Below are 6,999 nucleotides of genomic sequence, written 5' to 3'. Positions count from 1 at the left end.
GGTATTGAGGCAAAGGCCAGTGGACTTTCTCTATTGAAAATATAAAGCTGAGCGTCTAGGGAGACTAATGCAGTAAAAGTTAATAGGAAAGAAATGGAACCCCAGAGACCTTCAGAGATCTCCCCTCAAGTGTATCCAACCAATAAGATAAAATGGGATCATAAAAAATATTTGGTTAATGCAAAAGAACTCACAAAAAAAGGAAAAAGTGAACATAACACAAGATGGGACAAAAAGAAACAAGATGATGATAGACTCAAACCTAACCATAGCAATAATATAAATGCAAATGATTTAAACATCTAAATTAAGAGGCAGCATTTGTCACATAGAATAAAAAGTTAAGGGGGCACTTGGGTGGCACAGTCAGTTAAGCATCCAAATCTTGATTTGGGCTCAGGTCATGATCTCATGGTCATGAGATCCAACCCCATACCAGGGTTCATGCTCAGCATGGAGTCTGCTTGAGATTCTCTCTGCTTCTCCCTCTGCCCCTCCAGCTCATGTTCTCATTCTCTCTCAAATATATAAATACATCTTTAAAAAAAGAATAAAATATTGACTCAATTATTTGCTACTGGCAGGAAACACACTCTAAGTATAAAAAATGCAAATAGGTTACAACCAACACATAGAAAATATAGCATGAGAACATTAATCAAAAGTAAGTTGGAGTGGCTATATTAATATCAAAGTCAGTTTCAGAGCAAAATATTGTCAGAGATAAAGTATTTTCTTTTGTAATGATAATGGAGTCAATTAATCAAGAAGATATAACAATCATAAATGTTTATGTACTAAATAACAGGACTTCAAAATTCATGAAGCAAAAATGGATAGAACAGCAAAGGAAAAACAGATAAACCCACAATTATAATCTAGGAATCTCTATGCTCCTCCACAAATAATGAGTAAAACAAGTGGATGGAAAATGAGCAAAGATATAGTAGACTTGAACACCACTATCAACTAACTTGACCCGATTGCCATTTAGAGAACACATCACCCAACAACACCAGAATGTACTTCTCAAATGCTCAGGGAATATTTACTAAGACAGATCATATTCTAGACCATAAGACAAACGCCAGTAAATTCAGAAGGATTCAATTCATGCAAAGCTTGTCCTCTTACCACAATGGAATTAAATTAGAGATCAATAACAAAATGATCTTTTTCTTAAATTTTTATTTATTTATGATAGTCACAGAGAGAGAGAGAGGCAGAGACATAGGCAGAGGGAGAAGCAGGCTCCATGCACCGGGAGCCCAACATGGGATTCGATCCCGGATCTCCAGGATCACGCCGTGGACCAAAGGCAGGTGCCAAACCGCTGCGCCACCCAGGGATCCCACAAAATGATCTTTGAAAATTCCCATAACATTTGCAAATGAAACAATGCTTCTAAATAAGGCACATATCAAATCAAAAAGAAAATTAGATAATAATTATAACAAAGTGAAATTTAAACACAACTTATCAGAAATTATAGGATCCTACTAAAACTATACTTAGGGAAAATTTATAACACAAAATGCCTATATTGAAAAAGAAAGGAAATAATGAGAATCAAAGCAGAAATCTATGAACTAGAACACATAAACAACAGAGAAAAATCAGTGAAACCAAAAGCTGGTTCTTTGAGAAGACCAATAAAATTGGAAAGTGAGGGAGGCCTGGGTGGCTCAGTGGTTGAGCATCTGCCTTTGACTCAGGTCGTGATCCCAGAGTTCTGGGATCAAGTCCTACATCAGGCTCCTGCAGGGAGCCTGCTTCTCCTTCTGCCTATGTCTCTGCCATTCTCTGTGTCTCTTATGAATGAATGAATGAATGAATCTTTAAAAAATTGGAAAACCAAAAAAAAAATTGGAAAACCACTAGTAAGATTAATCAGGAAAAAAAGAGAAAAGATAACAACTTGTAAATAGCTAGAATGAGAGAAGGGATATCATGATTCTACAGATATCAAAAGAATGATAAGAGAATAACTTAAATAACCCTATTCCCATTAATTTGATGAATTAGGCAAAATGGAAAAATTCACTAAAAGACACAAACTACCAAAGTTTACTCAAGATGAAGCAGATAAACTGGAATATATATATATATATATATATATATATATATATATATATTCTGCTTCTCCCTCTGCCTGTGTCTCTGCCTCTCTCTCTCTCTCTCTCTCTCATGAATAAATAAATAAAATATTTTTTAAAAATATAACCAATCATGTGAAAGACCTGTACACTAACATTGCTGAAAGAAATTATAGAAGACCGAAGTAAATAGAAAGATGCTTCCTGTTCATGATTTGGAGAACTCAATATTATTAAGATGTGACCTCCCCCAAAATTATTGATAAATTCAAAGCTATTCCAATCAAAATTTCGGTAACCTTTTTTTAAGAAATTGATGAGGAGATTCCAAAGTTCATGTTGTTGGAGAATTCTTCCTCTACTCTCAACCCCTTAATGTCTTCTAGCTGTACTAAGAATTCAATTGACATGAGACAGATTAAGAGGAAAAGAAATCAAAGTTTTATTACATATGCATGGAGTCCTAATAATGAAATGGGGACCTAAAGAAATGACTAGAACAGGCAGTCTGTATAGATTTTAGACAAAGAGATAATAGACTTGTGAGGAATTTACAGGGTAAGGAAAACAGGTGTTTGGGAAGTTTTTTTTTTTAATTTTTGTTCTTAAAGATTTTATTTTTAATTAATCTCTATACCCAAGGTGGGGCTTAAACTCACAGCCCTGAGATCAAGAGTTGCACACTCTACCAACTAAGCCAGTCAGGCACCCTGGGAGTTTTAATTAGTAAGAAATTCTGAGTAGAATTTGGGCTGAGGGAGTAGATTAGTAAAAAGTAACAAGGTTTATTTCTATAGCTTTCTCAACTTTAGAGTCCCTATATCTTGTGATAAGGATGCCTTCTTCCTTCTTTTTTTTAAAAGTTCTTATTTATTTATTCATGAGAGACACACAGAGAGAGGCAGAGACACAGGCAGAGGGAGGAGAAGCAGGCTCCATGCAAGGAGCCAGATGTGGGACTCGATCTGGGTACTCCAGGACCACACCCTGAGCCACCTAGGCAACCACCTTCTTCCTTCTTGAAATGGGGAGGTTATTTTTCTTTTTTAAAAGATTTTATTTAATTATTTGAGAGATATAGAGCACTAGAGAGACAGAATGAGCATGAGTTGGGGGCAGAGGGAGAGGGAGAAGCAGGCTCCTTGCTGAGCAGGGATGTAGAGCTGGATCCCAGGACCCTGGGATCATGACCTAAGCTGAATAACCAAGTGAGCCACCCAGGCACCTCTGAGGGAATTTTTGATATGGTGATTTGTTTCCTACTTTCAGGGAGACAGAGGAGAGTCTGAGTGTCTTTGCACTGCCTCCTTCCTGAGTAGCTTCAATTCAAAGTAATCAGTATGCCATGGTGGTGTATTTAGGGGTAGCCTGTTCTGGGCCCCAACAATATGGAAATGCAAAAGACCTAGAAGAGCCAAAATAATTCTGAACAGAATTAACTATAGGACAGAATCTTTGTGATCTTGGATTAGGTAAAGATTTCTTAGATTCAATAGTAAAAGCACAACCTGAAACAGAAGAGAATGATAAATTGGATTTCATCTAAATTAAAAACTTTGGCTCTTCAAAAGACAACAGTAAAAGAATGAAAAACAAGCCATTACTTTCTCTTTCATGATACCTTCCAGATCACATTCTGCTCCCTTTACCTGTAAAGCCCCTTCCACCTCTGTACCTTTAATGTACTGCCATTCATGCATCAAAATAGCTTGATTTAAGGATGCCTGGGTGCCTCAGCAGTTAAGTGTCTGCCTTCAGCCCAGTGCATGATCCTGGAGTCCCAGGATCTTGTCCCACATCAGGCTCCCTGTATGGAACCTGCTTCTCCCTCTGCCTCTGTCTCTGCCTTCTGTGTGTGTGTGAGTGTGTGTGTGTGTGTGTGTGTGTGTCTCATGAATAAATAAATACAATCTTTTAAAAAGTAGCTTTATTTATCCCTAATATCAAGGTATTATACTTTTCTTGATTCTCCCCCCCAAGAACATAGTTAATTACTATCACCTCTGTGTAACTTGGTGGATATAATTGCTTATATTCTTGCATTTAATCATTGCATTGTGATGTATTCGTTTGCAAAAAGGTGAGCTCCTTGATGAAAGACATTCATCTTGACATCTTCAGTGACTGATACAGAACCTGGAACTTAGTAGATGTTCAATAACACTGGATGGCTAACTACATGGCTAAATAACATATGTTGACTCTCATACTGCATTTTCTCTGGTGCATCTAGCTGAATTTGCTCAGGGAGCAGATCTGATTCCATAACCTGGCTCACCTACTCTGCTCCTACTAGATGCGATTCATCCTGGTTACCCTCAACTGGATCCTGAAAGACATGAAAGACCTACATGTACTGCAAACATTTTAGTTGTCATTACTGAGAGTGTATGCTAGTTTAACAATTGGGAGGTAACTTTTAGTAAACAAGTTGTTCACCTCCACCACCTAAATATGATAGTAACATTGTTCTTTATGTATTAATTTACTTACCAAATCTGTTCCTCACTATTCTTCACACGTAAAATTCTGAGAATTTCTGATTTGGTAGAGCTTAAATTAGTGAGATTTTACTTTACTTGAGGAAAATAGGGATAATTATAATAATTTTGGAATAAAGCAAGTGCTTCCTTCTAGCATATGTCTTTGGACCACTTTACAATCTTTTTCATTTGCTAGTAAGAATTTGGGTGTGAATACCTCAATTTCTTTTTTTAAAGATTGATTGATTGATTGAGAGTACGCATGCACACATGGGTGGGAGGAGGGACAGAGGGAGAGAAAATCTCAAGCTGACTTCCCAGTGAGTCTATGCCTCAAGGAGAGTGATATAGGGCTCTATCCCACAACCGTAAGATCATGACCTGAGCCAAAATCAAGAGTTGGATGCCCAACTGACTGAGCCAGCCAGGTGCCCCTCTATTTATTTTACATCAGGGTTTTTAATTTTGCTTGATCATTTATCAAATGGTATGCATGCTGTTGTGATCATAATAGGTTGGGATGGAAATATTGGTGATGTCATAAACGCAGTCTTATAGCACAAATTTGAAGATAAAAGAAATGACAATGGACTTAACAAAGGAAAACTTGCTTCCATTCAAATACATGTGATAATTAGGGAAAGAACCATAGGAAATGTTTAAAAAGCAAAGTTTAAATATACTAATGACTGTTTCTTCAGAATGTAATGGAAAGAAATTTTTCCATGACAGCTGTGCTCATTTATATTGGATTCATGTATATGATCAATCTGAACAAGGTAGTTACACAGCAGTGACTAATGTGATGATGAGATTTGGAATCAGGGACAATTGAATATGCATCACTTGCTTTTCATATGTAAATCCCAACACTACCAGAGCATTACTGTTCCCTTGTATCTCTATATAACATTGTAGTTAATAGGAGGATCATGATAGAATAAGGGGAGAAAAGGTCCCTATGTTGCATTTGCAAATTCACAGGAAGCAATAAACTCTAGATTTAAATTATAGCAGATCTTTCCTATTCAGGTACTTAACAAATAGTTTAGGATGTGACCACAACCAACAGATTTGTATCTAATCTACAATTCAGCAATAATTCTCTGGTGGTTATTAATTTCTGTCCTTTCCCCCAGGAGCAAAATGTGCAATGTATTTTTTTTTAAGATTTTAAAAAAATTTATTCATGACACACACACACACACACACACACACACACAGAGGTAGAGACACAGGCAGAGGGAGAAACAGGCTCCATGCAGTGAGCCTGATGTGAGACTCCAGGATCAGGCCCTAGGCCGAAGGCGGTGCTAAAGGGCTGAACCACCTGGGCTGCCCTGCAATGTATTTTTTTTAACTCTAGATTCAACTGAATGTAAATACTTGCATTCTTTGAGATCTGGTGATAGCATCTAGCCAATTTGCCTAGAATGACATCAATAAACGGGTCAATTTATCCCCTGAAGGAAAATGTAGATTTGCTAACTGTTCTGCATTTCTTATATTCAAGTAGCAGGATTGGGGGGGCAGGCGGGGAAGAATAGAAGAGAAACACCTCAATCAGAAACTGCCTGGTGACCTAGCATCAAAAACTGTCTTTTTTTTTTTCAATTTATTTAGCAGAATCCGTCAGAAATATCCCCTTAAGTTTGTCCTGAATATATAATCCTTTAGTAAGCACAGTGGAAGGAAAACTTGACTAAGCACCATCCTTACCCTCAAGTAGCATATGTCATCTGCATGGATAGACAAGATTTCATGAAGGAGCCTAAGGCATTCACAGACTTTTTCTTCATCTTAATCTTCATCTTGATGCAAATGGCATCATCATTTTCTCAAGTCAAGAAAATTGGAGATGTTCTTTTTTATTATTTTTTAAATATTTTATTTGTTTATTTGAGAGAGCATGAATAGGGGAAAGGGCAGACAGACAGGGACAAGCAGACTCTCCACTGAGCAGGGAGCCTGATGCAGGGCTCTATCTCAGGACCCCGAGATCATGACCTGAGCTGAAGTCAGCCATCTAAAGGAATGAGCCAAGGAGATGTTCTTGATCAATCTCTCTCACCCTGCATTCAACCTAACCAATGAATCCCAATGGTTCTACCTTCCAAACATGTACAGAATTCACTACTTCTCACCACTTCCATAGCTATTATCTGATTTAGGCCACTATCATCCACAGGGGAGGAAAAATTTCTTCTCCATCCACATAGAGTCTCCAGCTGGGGCTATGAATTAAACTGACATGAGACAGATTAACAGGAGAAAAGCATACAAGTTTTAATTTTTTTTAATGTAGGTGGGAGTCCTCACAAGAAAAAGGAGGAGCTAAAGAAATGGTTTCAGTTGAACACTTATATAGTGAATTGGACAAAGAGTAGTAAATTACAAAAATGTAACAAGGCAAAGAAGCT

This window comes from Canis lupus, chromosome X (assembly GCF_048164855.1).
Source record: "Canis lupus baileyi chromosome X, mCanLup2.hap1, whole genome shotgun sequence".
NCBI lineage: Eukaryota > Metazoa > Chordata > Mammalia > Carnivora > Canidae > Canis > Canis lupus.
Note: the sequence above shows the minus strand (reverse complement) of the source record.